Genomic DNA, 20,395 nt, shown 5'->3' with positions numbered 1-20,395 from the left:
AATAAACCTCTTCATTTTTTGTAGCTATTAATATATGATATTCTGTCATATAGTTGTACTATCATTAACCAATGCACTCAAACTGGATATTTGGATTGTTTTGATTTTTTTTTTTTTTTTGGCTATTCTAAAATGGTGTTGCCCTGAATTTGCTGGGTAAGTAACTAGTCTCTCTACCCTTTGTTTTCCACCTCTGTGGATAACCTCAGGATAACGATACTATTCCCACCTGGGGTCGTGTGGTGGATGTGAGTTAACACATGTAAAGCTCTTAGCACAAGTATAGTACGGTGCATAGCAGCCTAGACGTGCTCAATAAATACTAGCTGTTTTATTACTTTATAGCCCAGAGAGACCTGTCTTACACAGATTGTGGAGCAAATAAATAGGAGAGCCGGGGAAGTGTTCTTTGAAAAGCTGCAGGATGAGGTGCAGATAGGGGAAGGCCGTGGGCTGGGGGCTCCCTAGGTTGAGTAGTTCCCCAGTGTTTTCTCATTTATAGAGTAAGCTTCCAGACGGCTAGGAGTCTTCTTTTTTTTTTTTTTTTTTTTTTTTTTTTAATACACAGCAGAGGACACCAGGTGGTCACCAAAGACTTGTCACCGTTCCCTGACATCTAAGAATCTTTGCTGATGAGTTTCCGATCAGTCTGTGCAGTCATCAAGGCCAGTCTTTACCCTGCCACCCACAGCCTGTTCACCGGGAATGTGCTCTGGCTGAAGATTCTTGCAAGGGCAGCTGACAAAAATCATTTGTGCTCAGCCCAACGGGCGAGTGTCTTATCTTTAGGGATGTGGGAAGCTAGGCATGGAGGGAGCAAGTTCCAGACCAGTATTTGCTGGCTCTGCGACCTTGGGCCAGCAGTTTCCCCACTCTGATCCCTGTCTCTGTTTCCTTTTCTGTAACTCTGAGGGGGACTAGAGGAGGTCAGGAGAATGGTATAGCACAGTGGTTAGCTCTGAACCCCATCTAACACAGTGCCTTCCCCCCACTTGCAATGACGCTGTTGCATTGTATGCACTCTACTTTTCACATTGCAGAGGATCTTATGTATTTACTTGTCTCCACCAAAATGGAAGCTTCCTAAGGGAAAAGGCCTTGCCTGTCTTGTTCTCTGCAGTTAACACCGGGGTCCAGCACTGCCACAGAGCCTCTAAATATATGTGTGTTGCATGAGTGAAATCTCAGAGCCTGGGTTCAAATCCTGGTTGCACCACTTGCTGTGTGACCTCGGACAAGCCACTTAAACTACACCTCAGTTTTCCTGCATTAAAATAGTAATTATTTTCAGTTTTCTCACTAGAAAAATATGGATTAGTAATCGTTCTTCTCTTATCAGGCTAAGAGGATCAAATGAGGAAATATCCGGGAAGCATTAAGCACACTGGCTGGTACAGAGCACACGAATGCCAACAGCAAACGTTTATGTAGCACGACGGCCAGGCACTGATCTAAATGCATCACCTATGTTAACTATGTTAATCTTCACTAGATTTTACGAAATCGGTACTATTATGCCATTTTACAGATGGGTAAACTGAGGCCCAGGGGTTAAATAACTTATCACTGTTATTTTACGTCTAAGGTTCCTTCCAAGCTCCCCGTGGGCGACCCTTCTGAAGGACCAGAAGGCGCGCCAGGCCAGCGTCCGGCCCGGCCAGGACGGAAAGGGTTACTAGGCCCGCGCGCCCGTTACCGGCGGAGGCCGGCGGGCTCACAGTGCCAGGAGCCGGGCGCCGGACGCTTCCTCGCCTCCCATCCGCGCACACGCCCCTTCCTGTCACGGCCGGGCCCGGCCCCACCCCCTGGCACCGCCCGCTGGCCGGGCGCTGCCAGAGTGGACGGTTCCAGAGGCATGCTAATGAGGGGGCGGGCACCGCAGCCCATTGGTTGTCCGCGGAGTGTCGGTGAAGTCAGCGCTGAGTCCCAGAAAAACAGAGCGGGGCCAGCTGCAGCGTGTAGTGCGAGTGGGGCGGACGCGCGCAGCCCGCCCGCCCGGCGACCAGCAAGGTAAGCCCGCGCTTGCCCGCCCGGCCGCGCTTGGCCGCTCGGCGGCGGCAGCGCCGAGGGTGTGCGCTGCCCGGCCCCCGCGGGCGGCGCCTTTGTTCCGCGCTCGGTGGAGGCGCATTTAAAGGGCCAGCTGTTGGAGGGACTTGGGGGACCCCCTCCCCCAGAGCATCCCCCCATGGGCACAGGGAAAGCGGTGGTCTCTCGCGGCCGAACCGTCCATCCTGCCTGCTCGGCGAATCCCCAGTCTTTCAAGGAAAGTTCCCCAGGGTGCGGAGGATCTGGGGGCTTCCAGGGTTGGGGGTTTTTAAATTTCCTTTTTTGGTGGGTGGGGGGTAGTGCGATCATGGCCTCTGCTAGGAGAGAATGTCCGCCCGTCTCAGGGTGGCTGCAATGTGGGTGGGTGGAGGAGACATCAAAGCCCGGATGGGTTTGTGCTGTAAAGTGAAACTACCGAGGAGGGGCACCTCTGCAGCAGCCAGAGGAAGGCGGAGGGAGCGAGCGGCGGGATGGAGGCATCTCAGGTGTGTTCATTCATCAGCATCCCCTGGAGAGGGCGGCGGGAGGGGCGCAAGGACGACGCGGTTGGTCGGACCCGCCTGAATGAACGGGGACTAGTATGCGCCGGGGACACCGCGCCTGCCCGTGCCGCCCGTGCCCCTTCTTCTCCCCGAGTGGCTGACAGCATCTTGCTAGGCAGCTCATCACCGACATGGACAGCAAGCAACTCCTTTCTCCGAATTCCTCGGGCATCCCCTGCTACCACCTCGCTGCTTTCCGACGTGGCTTCCTTGATACATGGTAGCGCCATTCAAGATAGAGGGGAAAGAGGCTTGAAGTCATTATGTTTCCTTCATGGGGGAATGTGCTGTCGAATTCTGCATCCCCATGCATCCGCTGTCGTAAGATGGCTTTGAAATTCACCAGTGCATGCTTTCTCCAGGCAGACAAGAATTTATTACGCTATTACATTGCTACATAAAAGCAGAAGGGATCCCACTGAGCATGGCTCGTTTTATTCAGTCCTCGGTTTTTCCCAGCATGTTCTGGGCGAGCCTTTGGATTTTTGTTTTAAATACTGAGCGTTGGGATGTCCCTGTTGTCACAGGGCCGACCTGCTGAAATTGCTGGAATTGGTTTCACCGTCAATAGGAGGGAGGTTCATCTAGAGACATCATGGAACCTATCTGGCGTGTCAGGCCTCTGACTCCATCTCTCCCCTCAACACCCCCCCGCCCAACCCCCCGCGCCCTTTTTTGCTCTTAAGTGGAGGCGGGGGATAGATTGGCTGTCTTCACTCTTCTTGTGTTTTGAGCTCCTCTGCTTAGATTCAATTCTGTGTTTTTGGTTGGAAAGGTATCTTGGTGGTGATCGAAGAGAGGAGGGTTGGATTAAAAGTGGGGTGGACAGCAGAGGGGTCGGCAGCATCAATGACAGAAAACAGATGATGGACATATCTACAGCCTTCAGACACCGATGAGGTAGATGGCTGTCTACAGAGTGAGGGGCGTGTGTTTGGGCTGTGAGGGGGAGGGGTGGAGGAGGAGGATGCCTCCAGCAGTTTTCTGCCCCGCCCTCTGGATGCTGCCTTAAATAGCCCCTTGCCAACCAAGCTCTGATGTCTCTTTCTTGGCCTGAGGGGAAAGAAGGGAAGGGTTGGTCTGTTGGCACTTTTGTCCAAGGCACTGTTGGAGCAGATGGTTAGGAAAGGGTTGGTTCTCCAGGGGTTGCAGAGAGCACATTTCTCAGCTGGAGGGCCCTGAGACCACTCCTTTGGCGACTTCCCTGCAGGGAATTAGCAACTGAAATGAAGTGTTGTCTACCCTGTGGGGTAAAGAGTTGGGAGGGTATTGTCATCTTGTGGAGGACACCCACCTTGTTGACCTTTTCCTTCTCCTAGCTGCTTTCATTTGTTGTAGTTGGAGAGTTTCTGTAAACTTTTCGGAAGAGATTGGGCATATTGGGGAGTGGGTAGGAGTTATGGGAAAGGATGAGCAGATTCTTCCTGGCAGAACAAAGCAGTGTTCAGCTGTTCCCCTCTTTCCCCTTCTCTAAAATAGAGTTCAATACAGATAGCAGAGTCTAGGGTTTTCTTTGCAAAGAATGAAAGGGCAGGGCCAGGAAAGAAAGTTTTTATTGTGCAGCATTGATAATGATCAGGTCATCCAAACTTATCTCCAGACCCCTCCCTGGATGTGGAGATAGATTTGCTGTAGAGGGCACTCTATGGTAATTTAGGATTTGTCCTGTCTCTAGGAGAAAGGCATGGGCGGTCTCAAAAAGCTTTGATGGAGGAGCTCTGGACCAGAGGCAGGACAGCTAGCTTTGGTCCTGGCCACCAATCTTTGGGCTTTGGGCTAATGGCTTCTGCTCTCTGGGCCTGTGTCCTTGCTGGTGAAGTGGAGGATGATAGGGCAGAGGGTCTTCCAGAGTTCCTGACAACTCCACTGTTCTTAGAGTCACAGTTTGTGATGGCATTTTCAGGTTCTTTCCTGTTTGCTAAACTGATAATAAATTCAAAGTATTGCACAATGGCATGGAAGAAGCATTCTAGGACGCAGGCTTCTGTTGGATTCACATCTACCTTTTCCTTGATTAGTGTGATTTGTGAGGTTTTACTGTAAGTACGTAAATAATTCAGAGCTAGAATGGCTCAGAGTGAGAGGCACAGACCCCAGAGTGAGTGGTTGTCTGTGGGAGATGAGGATGGGATGATAGATTGCTGAGGAAAGGGAGTTTCTGTAATTTGTTCTCTTTCCCTGTGGATGTTTAACTTGCTGGTTTATTTATGTTTATACAGGTGAACGTTTACCTGTCTAGAAGATGAGAGTTATAAAAGACCTCTGTGATTGCCATGTTCCGCCCCCTCCCCCGCCAAACTGAGGAATTTGAGGGGTTGGGTGGTTTGGCCATTTTTCCAAGGTCGCACAGCTAGCCAGATGTGGAGCTGCGGTGGGAACTCGGGTGGATAGATTGTAGATCTTGTTTCCAGATGTATCTGGGTTTTTTTGTTTTGTTTTGTTTTTTGGTGGTGGTGGTTGTTTTGAGACAGGGTCTCACCTGTCACCCAGGCTGGAGTGCAGTGGCACAATCATGGCTCACTGCAGCCTTGACCTCCCCCAGGCAGTCCTCCTACCTCAGCCTCCCGAGTAGCTGGGACCACAGGCACGCACTACCACACCCAGCTAATTTTTGTACTTTTTGTAGAGACAGAGTTTTGCAGTGTTGCCCAGGCTGGTCTCAAACTCCTGGACTCAAGCGATCCGCCTGCATTGGCCTTCCAGTATGCTGGGGTTATAGGCTTGAGCCACTGTGCCTGGCCTATATGTATCTGTTAAACCCCCTCTTCCTCTGAGAGAAATGATTCTAAGATGGAATAGGGAAACGTGAGGAGGAAATAGGAGCACAAGAAGAGAGAGATTGGAGAAACAGACAAGAGAAAGTAGGAGGCTGGGGACAGATTATGTGGGGAAGGGAAAAACACAGAAACCAAGCTTGGAGGAGAAAACGATGGAGCTTGAAAGGGGGAGGCTCTATTGTCTCTGAAACAGTGGAGCTCTTCTGCAGCCCTTGGGGTGAAGTGAGGAGAGGTTTGGTAGACTAGGATCGGGGGTGAGGGGGTGGACTGAGAGTTCAGCCTCTCAGCCTGAGCCTCACTTGGAATCTCCTTGGGATTGCTCCTGTTGACCCTCAGATTGCAGTGTCATGGAGGCTGCTTAGTTTCAGGGCCAACTGAGGCCTTTAGATCCACGGGAGCATGCAGAATGTGGACATGTGGGAAGTCAGGTGTGCAAGTGGTGATGCTGGCTGATGCTGAGGTGGGACTCAGTTCTGCTGAAGTCCCGGTTTTTTTGTAAATGCAAAACTCAAAACACTTTTCCATGGATTTCGTTTCGGTGCAAGCAGCATTTTCTCCTTGGATTTTCATCGGTGCTTTGAATGTTTTATGAGATGGTGTTTCGCATACTCCCTTTTCAGAGGAGATACTTGGAGATGAATGATTTACTGAATTGTAGCTCATTTGGGGGAGCTTCTGGCTTGTGACCTAAGCTAAGCCTCAGAATGTTTCAATGAGCAACTAAAGAGCTGTGAACAGTGGTTGACCAGAGCACTAACCATTCAAAGGCAAGGATAAAGGGTGATAATAGTTCAAGGTCTGGAGCTACAGCCAACAGCTGGCCATGAACAATGTAATTGACTTTGGCTAACTCTTCAAGCCCTAGGAAGTGTCTCTGTGGGTCCTTTGGTGGCTCCCCCTTTTTGTGTGCGGTGAGGCATGTGGGCCCGTCCCTGAATCTTGCTGTCTCCCATTCTTCTTTTCCTACGTCTCCCTCCACTATCCATTTCTTTTTCTTACCTCTTTCTCCTTGCCCTCCTCCCTCATTCTTTCTTTATTATCAACAATATATCTTTGTAGTTTCTTTTAATCTATTGCCATTAAAATTTCATGTTTTCTGTTCTTCATTTCAAATCAGTTGAGGGCCAGGCAAGGTGGCTCATGCTTCTAATCCCAGCACTTTGGGAGGCCAAAGCAGGTGGATCACCTGATGTCAGGAGTTCGAGACCAGCCTGGTCAACATGGTGAAACCCTGCCTTTACTACAAATACAAAAAATTAGCTGGGCGTGGTGGTGGGTGCCTGTGGTTCCAGCTACTAGGGAGGCTGAGACAGGAGAATGGCATGAACCGGGAGGCAGAGCTTGCAGTGAGCTGAGATCGCGCCACTGTACCCCAGCCTGGGCGACAGAGCAAGACTCCGTCTCAAAAAAAAAAACAAAAAACAAAAATTAGCTGGGTGTGGTGATGAGTGCCTGTAATCCCAGCTACTCAGGAGGCTGAGGCAGAGAGAATTGCTTGAGCCTGGGAGGTGGAGGTTGCAGTGAGCCGAGATTGTACCACTGCACTCCAGCCTGGGGGACAGAGTAAGACTCCATCCAAATAAATAAATAAATAAATAAATAAAATCAGTTGAATTCAGTCTTTTTTGAATGTGTATGTGTTTTACACACAAAACAAAAAAGAGGCAAATGAACCAAATCCAACTAAATTGCTTTTTACTTCTGTGTGGTCTTCCATTGATTTACCGCCCCCCCCGCTTCTTCTGTGGTCAGCAGTGGCTTTTTATAGAAAAAAAAGTTCCCAGGTCTCTGTCATGCGGTTACTGTTTTCACAACAATAGAAAAAAGTTTCCATCCTTGTATTGTGGACCACAAGGGACACCCTCTCTCAAGGGATGTACCCTGTTTCTAGACTTCCTTCCATGGAAAAAGTGTCTTTAATGCATTCTGTAACAGAGGCCTGTACTGTAAGGGGTTGGGGTGCTGATGGTGGAGGTGGGGCTCTTCTCAGTGATTGCGGTACTGCTTAGAATAGGAGCTGGCAGGCTATGGCCTGGAGAGTATATCTAGGAAGAATTAGCATCTTTGTTTTCTCTGTTTCCTCAGGCTGAGCTAACCTAAGTGGCTGTAGCAGGACCCAGACCCTTTTGGAAAAGAATGAGATGCTTATTAACTTTCTGATTAGTGTTGAGTGGGACCCAAGGTATGTCTTCTGCTCACCTTGGGAGGGTGGGCATCCACCAACAGTTGCTGGTGTAAAGTTCCCGGATTCTTTGATGAATGGATGCTGTACCGCTTTATGATTTTCTTCTGACTCTAATTAGTTACAGAGAGGATTGACTTTTGATGCTCAGTGGTCAGCAAGTACTTTAGTATCTAAAGTGGGCCCTGCAAACAAGAAGTCACCTTGTCACATTAGTTTTGTATTCTCTGTAATATATGTGTGCTGGTTTTAGTATAAAAGTATTTAAGTTGCTTTACTGTTGAATACAATTGACGTTCTAGGAAAATGTGTTTATCGTGGGCCCTCATTTGTCCCAGCCCTCCCTAAATATGCATATCAGTCCCATACCCCAACTGGAGAAGCCGGGGGTAGGGTAGGCATCAAACCTGCTGGTGCTGAGAACCACCCCTCCATGCTTTCCTGCTGGCTCTGCCAAACCACCAGATGCCCAGTCATTCCCTACTCCATGTCCCCAAAGGCCAGGCCCCCCTGCACCCCCCACCAGGACTGGTTCCCTCACCAGAAGGCCTTTTTCTGCGTTTCCTGGCTGATGCCTTCTCCCCTCAGACTCCCCTCACGTCTTAAAGAGATGCCTTTCAGCTGGGCGCGGTAGCTGTAATCCCAGCACTTTGGGAGGCCGAGGCAGGTGGATCACCTGAGGTCAGGAGTTCATGACCAGCTTGGCCAACATGGTGAAACCCCGTCTCTACTAAAAATACAAAAAATTAGCCGGGTGTGCTGGCGCGTGCCTGTAGTCCCAGCTACTCAGGAGGCTGAGGCAGGAGAGTCACTTGAACCTGGAAGGTAGAGGTTACAGTGAGCCGAGATCGCGCCATTGCACTCCAGCCTGGGTAAGAAGAGCGAAACTCCATCTCAAAAAAAAAAAAAACAAAAAAAGAGATGCCTTTCTTCTTGTGTTCAGCTTTCTACTTCTGTTGATATTGCTGGTTCCCTTGTCTGTTTCCTCCCCCATATTGTGAGTTCTGGGAATAGAGTGAGTCTGTGTTTCTTCTCTTTTTAAATTAAATTTTAATTTGTATAAAACTTTCGCATATATATGTGTGTGTGTGTGTGTGTACACAGAGAGTTTCTTTTTTGTTTTGAGACAGAGTCTCCCTCTGTCGCTTAGGCTGGAGTGCAGTGGCATGATCTCAGCTCACTGCAACCTCCGCCTCCCGGGTTCAAGCGATTCTCCTGCCTCAGCCTCCCTAGTATCTGGGACTACAGGAGACCACCACCACCCCCAGCTAATTTTTTTATTATTAGTAGAGACAGGGTTTCACAATGTTGGCCAGGCTGGTCTCGAACTCCTGACCTCAAGTGATCTGCCTGTCTTGGCCTCCCTAAGTGCTGGGATTACAGGCCTGAGCCACTGTGCACCCCCGCCCCACACAGAGTTTTGAAAGACAAATAGGCTGGGTGTGGTGGCTCACGCCTGTAATCCCAGCACTTTGGGAGGCTGAGGTGGGCAGATCACCTGAGGTCAGGAGTTTGAGACCAGCCTGGCCAACATGGCAAAACCCTGTCTCTACTAAAAAAATAGAAAAATTAGCCAGGCATGGTGGCGGGCGCCTGTAATCCCAGTTAATCTGGAGGCTGAAGCAGGAGAATCACTTGAACCAGGGAGGCGGAAGTTGCAGCGAGCTGAGATTGTGCCACTGCACTCCAGCCTGGGCAACAGAGCCAGACTCCCTCTCTCAAAAAAAAAAAAAAAGTCAATACTACTAGAAAAATATAAAGGCTGGCTGGGCGCAGTGGCTTATGCCTGTAATCCTAGCAGTTTGGGAGGCTGAGGCCAGCGAATCACTTGAGGCCAGGAGTTCAAGATCAGCCTGGCCAACATAGTAAAACCTTATCTCTGCAAAAAATACAAAGAATTAGCCAGGCATGGCAGTTAGGATATAGACATCCTTGAGGGGCTGCTGTTACTCTGTTTACAACAGTTACTTCTAATGCACTGAGCTGTTTCTCCCGATATTACTATCATATTTATTGTTACCTGCTTACAATGCTGTTTTCTGATTGTTCATTTTAGATATTATTTTTATTTTTCCTTATTTTTCTTTTTGTAGAGACAGGGTCTTGCTATGTTGAGACCCTGCTTGAGGCCAGGGTGGACTTTAACTCCTGGCCTCAAGCACCCCTCCTACCTGGGCCTCTTAAAGTTCTGGGATTACAGGTGTGAGCCACCATGCCCAGCTTAGGGGTTACTTTTAGATGTTATGTCTTGATGTCTTACTATGGATTAGATCCTCTCCTCTGCCCCCCGATACTTCCCTTTCTCCCTATCCTCTCATTATAGATATATCACAGTTTTTGATTACATTGATATTTAGTGCTTACATTATTTTGGCTGTGTAAATAGCGTTCATGACAGAGCCGTATAGTATACTATAATATTTTCTTTCTTGTACATTTTTTGAGTTAATAATTATCTTACATTTTCTATTTACTTAGTTTCTATGTACTTATTGCTAATTCTCAAAGTATTTGACAGTATCTTAAGACATTTGTTTTATAACATGTGTTCCTATTTATTTATTTATTGAGATAGGGCCTTGCTCTGTCCTCCAGGCTAGAGTGCAGAGGTGCGATTGTAGCTCACTGCAGCCTTGACCTCCTGGGCTCAAGTGATCCTCCTGCCTCAGCCTCCTGAGTAGCTAGGACTACAGGCACCACCATGTCCAGCTAATTTTTAAAGTTTTTTGGTAGAGATGGGGTTTTGCTACATTGCCCAGGCTGGTCTCTAACTCCTGCCCTCAAACAATCCTCCCTCCTCAACTTCTCAAAGTGCTAGGATTACAGGCGTGAGCCACCGTGCCTGCGCTTGTTCCTTTTTCTTTTATTACTGTTCCCTGCCGCCCCCCGCCGGCCCTGCTTGGAGACTTCCCTCCTATAGGCCTCCATTCTCTCTCCTTTGTTCTTGCCCATTGACCTCTAGGCCTGTGGCATGACTCATCCTGGGAATTCCCTCACCTTATCCTGGGTGGGATCCTGTTTCCTTTGTTGATTTATTCCTCCACAAGTTTCTGAGAGAGGGTCTATGGAAGTTGATCACTTTAAGCTTACAGGTCTGAAAATGTTCATATTCTACATTCATATTTGATTGGTGATTTGATTCATCTAGAATTTGAAGTCGAAAGCCATTTCCCTTAGAATTTTGAAGCCATCATTCCACTGTCATCTAGGTTCCAATATTGGTATCAAAATTCGGATACCATTCTGATTCCTGATCATTTATGGATAACCTGATTTCTCACTGAAAGTTTTTGGGATCTTCTCTCTTTTCCTGTATTTGAAATCTCCTTGCTTTAAAAATGATTGGCTTGGGTCTTTGGTGTGTGCCTTTTTTTTTTTTTTTTTTTTTGAGATGGAGTCTCACTCTGTTGCCCAGGCTGGAGTGCAGTGGTGCAGTCTCAGCTCACTGCAACCTCCGCCTCCCGGGTTCAAGCGATTCTCGTGCCTCAGCCTCCCAAGTATCTGGGATTACAGGCGCGTGCCACCACGCCCGGCTAATTTTTCACTGTTAGTAGAGATGGGGGTTTCACCACATTGGCCAGGCTGGTCTCAAATTCCAGACCTCAGGTGATCCACCCACCACAGCCTCCCAAAATGCTGGGATTACAGATGTGAGCCACTGCGTCCCGCCGGTGTGTGCCTTTTTGATCTGAAGATTGACGTCTTTCAGTTTGGGGAAATTTTCTTAAGTAGATATCTTTTAATAATTTCATTTTCTCCATTTTCTGTGTTTTGTCTTTGGAATGCCTATTAGCTGAATGTTGGACTTCCTGGAGCAAGTTTATAATTTTAAAACATTTTATTTCCTTTTTTCATTTTATTATATTTTTGTCTTTCAGAGAGCTATCTTCAGCTTTATCTTCAACTCTTTTCCATTTTTAACTGTGCTTTCGTGTGTTTACATGAAACATATTTGCATGTTTTACTTTCTAAGAGCTCCCTAGTTCTCTGAATACTTGCTTTTCTTTTTTAGATGACATTCTATTCTTGTTTCATGGGTGCAGTAAATTCCTTTATGTTAAGGTTTTTTTTTTTAATTTATTTTTTATTTTTTTTTATGGTTTTCTGCTGTTCCCTGCTGTCCCTTGGAAGATGTTGTTTCCTCCAAGTCCCTTTTTCCATTTGTTTTGGTTACTGTATCTTCCATTGCAGCTATCCTTCCATGCGTGCTGATCCTTGACTGTCTATGTATATTTTAAGAATGGACACCGAAATGCTGATTGGGCATCAGTGCCACAAGGAAGGAACTCGTTAACTTCATTGTAGAGTGATCCAGCAGACAGCCCCCTTTTTCTCTACTGGAGCAACCTAGATATCAGTGCCGGTAGATCTTTTCTCTGGGGCTTTCCTGGATAGGGCTTTCTTGGAAAGGATTTTACCTGGGTGTGGGGTAGGGTGGGGTGGGGTGGTAAACAGCCTGGCCTTCCTGCATTCTGGGAGCCTCCATGGGGAAAGGGGCTAGGTATTAGTCTGTTTGATATGCAGACTTTCACTCAATCCCTGGGTCTTTTGAAAGTTGCCCCCACCCGCCATCCCTCTCTCCCATCTCTCTACCTCCCTCAGCTGTGTCCCTCCCTCAGCTGTGTCTCTGGTGTAAGTTACCTGATCAGTGGATCTCCACCTTCTGCTGGCTGAGGCAGGGAAATCACCAGGCTGAGCAGACTGCAAGAGGGACCCTGGGTCTGACTGCTCTTTGTACCAACTTGCAGGCAGGCACCCTTCTTTTTAGCTCCACCCTGCTTTTCCCTTTAGAGTCCTTGGTGCCTCCAGTTCCTGAACCGTCTTTGGGTTCTGTGCCATGAGTTGGGCACTTGCCTAGTGGCTCCTGCTCTGCTTGCGCTTAGCAGAGCAGAAAACGCAGAAACCTCAATCAGCTACTGCATGGTGGTCAGCTCTCCACTGCTGTTGACATAGCTCATCTGCTGGTGTCTCTTTTTTCATTAAAAACGCATCCGTCTACTGTCCTTTTAATGGGAGTCCAGAAGAGAGCAGAGATAAACATGGGTGTTCAGCTCTCTGATTTGACCAAAAGTTTGTTTCATTTCTTCATTCACACACTTAAATTTGTGCCTGATATAGGGTATATTCTCAATAAGTGTTTGTTAAATGATTGAAAGCCCGTTCCTAAGATGATATGTGTACATTTAGTCATCATATTTCAAGACACCCAAACATACAGTGTTGCAAAAATAAATCCGTCGCTTATTGTGAGATAGACGTAATAATAGGCGCAGATCCTGCCTATTCTCCCCGTGCAGTGGTGGATAAGACGCACTGGGAGGAAGACAGTGTTACAGAGTGTTGCTGTCTTCAGCCCTGTCAGTAACTACCTGAGTCACTTTGAGAAGTCCCTTAACCTATCTGGGCCTTGGTTTTCCCAGCCTTAAAATGAGATGTTGGTCAAGGTTTGATTCAGTTCTCTCCATTGAGCACCTGTTATGTGCAAGCCATGGTGCTAGGATTCTCTACGTGTCTCTTCTAAGGCAGCCAGTGTGGTGTTTTGTATGTATGTTTGTTTTGGCATGGGCCACACTGAGTTGATTGTGTCTGGTTTATATGTCTTTCTCCTGGCTTAGTTCAGTGCCTTGTACAAAGTAAGTCCTCTGCACATTTTGACTCTCCCTTTTTCTAAACTGAGGGCTCCTTGTGAGTACCTCGTCGCCATCCTCTGTATCTCCTGTGTCTACCACAGTCGTTGGTACATAGGAGGTATGTAGGAAATATGAAAATGTGAGTTGTTCTGCCAGAATCCCCAGACCCTGCTTGGAGAACAAGCCTAGCTTGTTGAGGGCCTAGCTGCACATTCTCTGGCCCACTTATGGAGTTGGGGGACTCAAAAACATTGGTATTAAAATCAATGGAGACAGCAGTTCTAGACCACAGCCTTGACACTAGAGGATTGTTTTCTCCCAAACAGATAGTAGTCATATATTCATTTCAAACAGCACAGTGGAGCGGAGAAAGACTGTTGTTACCAGTTAAGATCAGATTCATCTTAACCATGAAAATGAATTATAGATGTATCCCTGCATTGCATTAAGGTGTTTAAAAACATTCAAATGTTTTTTCATAACTTCTTTTGGTTTTCCCGCACTTCTGAGTTTATGTGCCAGGACTAGTAACTAGAAATTTTAGGGAGATTGATTTAGCTCAGTGGGAGATGTTTTTTATTGTAAGAGCAACTCCCTACCAGACTGCATTAGGAAGCCCTGAATTCTGTGTCAAGCCAAGGCTAAATGTCCACTCGCCAGAGAACATGAAGAATCGATGCCTGTGTGGGAGATGAGGTACTATTAGAGCACCTGAAAAGTCCTTTGCTTTTGATTTGTTCATCAAATAGTTATTGAGCACCAGTTATAGACCAGCATCCATGCTGGGCTCTGGGAATATAGCAGTGAACAAAGAGAAATGGCACCTTCCCTCTTGGAATTTATAGACTAGAGCTGAGCTGTCCGGTATAGTAGCTAGTAGCCACATGTGGCTATTGAAATTAATTAGATTGAAATACCATTAAAAATTCAGCTTCTCGGTCATGCTGGCCACAAATGCTCTGTAGGCACGTGTGGCTAGTGACTACCCTACGGTCGGCATGGGCAGTTGTAGAGTGTTTCTGTAATCTCAGGAAGAACTCTTAGGCAGGCTGATCATAGAGCTAAGATTCTGTGTTTCTAGACCCGACATTTATGATTAGCATTTCATGGTGGAGGCAACTGAGGCACAGAAAAGCCATTTGTTTAAGATTATGTGGCTGGATGGGACTGAGCTAGGAACAGGTCTCTTATCTTTGAGTGTGGCTGTTCTCTCCCTGAGGTGAGGTAGGGCAACTGAGAGTATAGTCTTTGCACTCAGGCTGCCTGGGTTCAAATCCTGGCTTTGCTACTTCCTAGATTTAGGTCTTAGGGCAAGTCACTGCCCTGTGCCTCAGTTGCATCACCTGTGAAATGGAGGAAGTAATAGCACCTACCTCACAGGATTGCAGGGAGGATTAGATGATCCAGTCATTCAAGTCTTTAGAACTATGGGCTGGGCCTGGTGGCTCACACCTGTAATCCCAGCACTTTGGGAGGTGGAGGTGGGAGAGTCAGTTGAGCCCAGGAGTTCGAGACCAGCCTGGGCAACATAGGGAGACCCCCATCTCTACAAAAACTTGAAATATTAGCTGGGTGTGGTGGTGCAAGCCTGTAGTCCCAGCTACTTGGGAGGCTGAGGTAGGAGGATCTCTTGAGCCTGGGAGGTTGAGCCTGCAGTGAGCCAAGATCACAGCACTATACCACTCCAGCCTGGGCAACAGAGCAAGACTCCATCTCAAAAAAAAAAAAAAAAAAAAAGGAAAGAAAAGAAGTATGCCTGACACATAAGTAGTAATAATTCAGTAAATTCTGGTTACTATTATTGAGACTGAGAAGGGGACAGAAGGTATTGGGAGAGCCAAGGAGGCATTTTCAAACAGCAGAGTGGAGTGGAGAAAGATTGTTGTCAGGAAAGGCTATGCTTGTAGAGCTGACCGACCACCTGGGGAGGGATACCTAATGGAATGTTTCTCAGCCAGGGGCTGCTTTAGTCATGTGAGCTGCTGTGAAAATGCCAGTATGTTCACGAAGTCCTCTGAGTGTCACAACTGGTCACTGGGTCCTCTGAATAAGGATCTTTTCAGTATCTCCTTTCTCCTGGCTTGCCTGCATGTAGGCTGGTCCCCACAGCCCTTTCCCCTGTCCCCATGCATTTCTTCTCCCCTCACTACATCTCCATCATGGAATGGGTGGGACATTTACCATCACCCCTATGGAGCAGCGGGCTGCATCGAAGGAATGCAGAAGAGAGCAGGGACAGAAGCCCAGCTGGGCACTGGTATTTTCTTGGAGGTTTGTATCTCTTGTTGGTGTCATTCCCTCTGTTGCTCAGTGTTTCACAGTGTTTTAGGGGTGCCCCATTTTACTGCATGAGGAGAAAGAGAGCTCTGATGTTAGCCCCAGGGATGGGAGGGTGCCCCATTGGGTAGGTAAATCTCTGCTTATATGTGGAACTTTGGCTTAAGAAATACTTTATTTATTTTTTGAGACGGCATTTTGCTCTTGTCGCCTATGCTGGAGTGCAGTGGCGCGATCTCGGCTCACTGCAACCTCTGCTTCCCAGGTTCAACCTCAGCCTCTTGAGTAGTTGGGCTTATAGGTGCCCGCCACCACACCTGGCTAATTTTTTGTATTTTTAGTAGAGGTGGGGTTTCACCATGTTGGCCATGCTGGTCTCGATCTCCTGACCTCAGGTGATACACCCCCCTTGGCCTCCCAGAGTGCTGGGATTATAGGTGTGAGCCACTGCGCCCAGCCAAGAAGTAGTTTAACGGAGCAGTCTCATCAACACTGGAGACATGGGCCCCACCCTGCAGGAGTTTATTTCTTCATTAACACCCAGAGGGCAGGGCTCTTGTCTTCCCCAATAGACATCAACAATGCATTTCAGGCTATGAAATAGGAAGGTTCTAGTATGATACAGTGCGTGTGGAGGTGCAGGTAGTAAGGGTGCTCTAGAGGTACATAATGGATGTGGCACCTTGCCTCACCCAGGCGAGGCACACGGGGAAAGTACTATAATAGGCCAGTGATGTATCTGAGGTCAGGTGTCTAGTAGCGGCAAACCCTGAGCTGACCTGTGAGGAGACTGTTCCTAGCAAGCCTGATTCTCAGCGTGGCATAGAAATACAGGTTCTCCCTGAGTACCAGTGATCAGGAGTATTGAGTGCTTGGCTGGGTGCGGTGGCTCACACCTGTAATCCTAGCACTTTGGGAGGCTGAGGTGAATGGATTGCCTGAGCTCAGGAGTTTGAGACCAGCCTGGGCAATATGGTGAAACCCTGTCTCTAATAAAATTAAAAAAATTAGCCAGGTGTGGTGGCATGCGCCTGTAGTCCCAGCTATTCGGGAGGCTGAGGGATGAGAATTGCTTGAATGCAGGAGGCTGAGGCATGAGAATCACTTGAATCCAGGAGGCAGATATTGCAGTGAGCAGAGATCATGCCACTGCACTCTAGCCTGGGCGACAGAGCAAGACTCTGTCTCAAAAACAAACAAAAAAAAGAAGTATTGAGTGCTTGAGGCTTCACCTATGGTACAGTTTGGATGTGTGTCCCTACTCAAATCTCATATTGAAATGTAATTCCTAATGTTGGAGGGGGGCCTGGTGGGAGGGGATTGGATTGTAGGGGCAGTTTCTCATGAGTGGTTTAGTATCATCCCTTTGGTACTGTCCTCATGATAGTGAGTGAGTTCTTGTGAGACCTGGTCATTTAACAGTGCGCAGCCCCTCCCTCTTTGCTCTCTTGCTCCTGCTCTGGCCATATGACATGCCTGCTCCATGCCTGCTCCTCCTTCACCTTCCGCCTTGATTGTCAGTTTCCTGAGGCCTCCCTAGAAGCCGAGCAGATGCCAGCATCATGCTTCCTGTAAAGCCTGCAGAACCATGAACCAATTAAACCTCTCTTGTTTATAAATTACCTAGTCTCAGATATTTCTTCATAGCAATACAAGAAAGGACTGATACAGACTGTAACTGGCTTTGCCAATCCATTCTTGTTTGGGCCTTGACGTTCCATCATCTTGGGTGGTGGTCTAGCTTATAACAGTTATGATAGGAATGTGTGCTTAGTAGATCCTGGAATTGTCCTTCTGTTTGCATGTCAGTGTGAAAGCTCATTACACATTTATATAATGGCATTGATCATTAACATCAGCCTGTGGGCTGACCTCGGTTTCCTAGTATGAAAGGCCACTAGGACATACCTTGTGAAATTCAGTTTTTCTTATTGCCTGGAGTCTGTGTAGAACCTGGTGGCTGAGCATACGAGCAGTATGTCTGATGTGTAAAAAGATAATTCATTTGCATATTGCTTTTCTCCACTTAGAATTTGTCTTCAGTTGGGGCAGATCCAGTGTTGGGTGACTGTTTCCTGTGAGCATAGAATTATGGCCAGGGGTTGTAATTGCTTATAACAAATTGACAGGGAGGAAAATGGGACTGTTTGCCTGGTACGTTGATGTAAGGGAGTCTTTCCAGTGCTGCTGTAAGATATACAGTGCTGACTCTTCTGGGCTTGGACCTTTGTTTCTCTCCCTTTTTTTTTTTCGAGATGGAGTTTCACTCTGCCACCCAGGCTGGAGTACAGTGGCATGATCTTGGCTCACTCTAGCCTCCGCCTCCTGGGTTCAAGTGATTCTCCTGCCTCAGCCTCCTGAGTAACTGGGACTACAGGCGCCTGGCAACACTCCCGGCTACTTTTTTGTGTTTTTAATAGAGACAGGGTTTCACCATGTTGACCAGGCTGGTCTCGAACTCCTGATCTGCCCACCTCGGCCTTCCAAAGTGCTGGGATTATAGGCGTGAGCGACCACAGGGCCTTTCTTTGTAGACAGTGCACACAGGAGGCTGGTGATAGGAGACTGGGCAGAGTCTAGAAGCCAGGAATGAGGTAAGAAAGGCTGGAACTGGAGCTGGGAGATCTGAGTCGCTGCCCCAGTGGCCTTGCCAGTGGGGAATCTGGGTGGAGAGGCGAGGCAGGAGTGGGAACTGCTTTTAAGCAGGACAAAGTCAATAGAGGCTCTGGAGAAAGAAAGCAAAATCCCAACAGGGACAGAAATGAGAGTAGCTGGAGAAAGCTGGGGCTTGCGAGAGCTGAGGGCCTAAGCGGGGTTTGGTGGTGGTTGCTGAAAATCAAGTTGCCAGGCCCATGAACCGAGGCCAAGGCAATGTTAGGCCTTTTAGGACTATTTTGTGTTTGCTTCGCAGGGCCTCTATGTTGGACATGGTACATTAGTGAGCCTGCAATGGCAGGTGTGAGGGGGTGAGGCCCCCTAGGAACTGGGAAATATTAGTCATGCCTGAGCACTGATAGAAGATACGGCTTCTCATCAAGACAGCTGCTCCGGGAGGAGGCTCTGCAGCCGCCAGCCTGCATTACAGTTTATGTTCTTGGTTTTGTCTTTAATTATTAAAGGCACGGGCTATTTAAATACTCACCTGAAGCATCATTGTGAGTAATTTTCCCTTCCTGGGGCTGGAGGAGCTCCAGGAGGAAAGGGGTTTGGTGGCCTATGGTTCTGGGTTCTCCAGATGCTTCCCTCAAGGAATGCAAGGATGTCATGAGGACATTGTAAGATGCCCTTGACAGTAGGGTGCAGACCTCCCTGGGCTGTCTTGCAGATTGGCATTTATTTTGAGTGAGTCCTTAATTTGAGGAATATAGGGTGTTCCGTTTTATCGTAGGCAAGGAAGAAACAGTGCTGTTAGAAGATGTAAAATATTTAACGCTCTCTTTAAAAAATTAACTGTCCAGGAACCTTTGATTGCTGGTGCCTATGGCAACATACATGGTTTTCAGGAGTGTCTTCTTGGAGTCCCTGGGCTCCTCAGAAGGGGTGATGTGGGGGTCCATGGGTTAGGGGTGATGTGAGGGTCCAGTCTTGGGAGGGCTGGCTGGGAGGCCAAGAGCCCACCTGTTCTGCTTGGCTTAGAGGCTGGGCAGTAGCAGGGCTGAGCCACTCCCTCAGAAGGTGGTAGTCGGGGGTGGTCTGTTTTGACAAGTGGAGAGGAGTGAAGGGGAGAAGGAGAGCTCAGCGTCCTTCTTGGGCTTGCTGAGTTTATGCATTTGTTTTGTTTTACTGGCCTCTGTTAGTCCCTGGTGCCTACCGTTCTCTGCCCAGCCTCAGGACTTTTGCGCGTGTGGTTTCCTTAGCCTGGAATGTAAAGGGAGCCTTCCTCCCTTAGCTGGTTCGTGCCTCTTACCCCTCAGATCTCACCTGGAGCGTCACGTTCTGGGGAAATTATCTCTGGCCCTGCTTCCTAGGTGACACTCTCCTGTTTGAGGGCTCTTATGGTTCGGTGGTCTTTGTTACACTTTTTTGGAAAATCAATGTTTGCCCACCCTACCAGCCTGTAGGGTTATGACGACAGTGGCCAGGGCTCTTTCTTGTCACCAGTATGTCCCCAGTACCTAGCACGGGCCTGGCCTACAGAGGGGCCCCACTATCTGTTAAGTAAATTAATTCATTTTTTCATTTATTATGTTTTGGGTTCGGTAGAGATCCTGGGATTACAAGAATAAAACACCCCTGCTGTCCTCACCGAGCTCCTAAACTAGAGCAGTAGATAAGCAGTACTCAAGATAGCCATTGAGGGCAGGAAGAAAGCTTTATCAGTTGGAGTTCTGTTTATGCTTTAACTAAAGGAAAGACTCAGCTTTCCTATTTATAGGAGTACAGATTTATAATTACTTTGTAAGTATCCTCAAAACTATTTCACAGATAGGAAGGTGTGATCAAAAAGTTTGGAGACTACTGGTCTGAAGGGAGAGGTAGGAAAATGAAAGGGTTTTTTTTTTGTTTTTTGTTTTTTGTTTTTTGTTTTTGAGACGGAGTTTCTCTCTTGTTGCCCAGACTGGAGTACAATGGTGCGATCTTGGCTCACTGCAACCTTCGCCTCCCAGGTTCAAGTGATTCTCCTGGCTCAGCCTCCTGAGTAGCTGGGATTATAGTCGAAAGGGTTTTTATGCCAAAGCATGATGAACAATATGTTAGGGCAAGTACAGGGTGCCATAAGGGCACGTGGGTTGGGGGGTGAGCTGGAATCCAACCAGAGGACAGAGGGACTGGCACATGCAAGGGCAGGCTTAGTGGATTGGGAGAAGGGCACATACTTTAGTAAGGCAGGAGGAGGGCTTGCTACTGGGATTGGGAGGGGTTAAGAGTTAGGATTACTAAGAGAGATGAGACTGGGCCCCTGCCTGCAGCATGGGCATAGTCTAGCAGTGGTGCAAATGT

General features: G+C 47.8%; 1 protein-coding gene across 39 annotated transcripts in view; it reads left to right on the top strand.

Moving 5' to 3' along the window:
- Nucleotides 1–1,884: 1,884 nt before the first annotated feature.
- SORBS1 (sorbin and SH3 domain containing 1) overlaps nucleotides 1,885–20,395 on the top strand; it is a 249,691-nt gene continuing 231,180 nt past the window's right edge. For 38 of the 39 annotated variants that reach the window (XM_054503068.2, XM_054503067.2, XM_054503035.2 and 35 more), the window contains exon 1: nucleotides 1,885–2,010. The gene's annotated coding sequence lies outside the window, so the exon portion shown is untranslated. The remainder of the gene's footprint in view (nucleotides 2,011–20,395) is intronic. The other variant, XM_054503059.1, reaches the window with a different exon arrangement.

The sequence above is a fragment of the Pongo pygmaeus genome, chromosome 8, assembly GCF_028885625.2.
Source record: "Pongo pygmaeus isolate AG05252 chromosome 8, NHGRI_mPonPyg2-v2.0_pri, whole genome shotgun sequence".
Lineage (NCBI taxonomy): Eukaryota > Metazoa > Chordata > Mammalia > Primates > Hominidae > Pongo > Pongo pygmaeus.
Note: the sequence above shows the minus strand (reverse complement) of the source record. Positions and strands in the feature narration are given on the sequence as shown.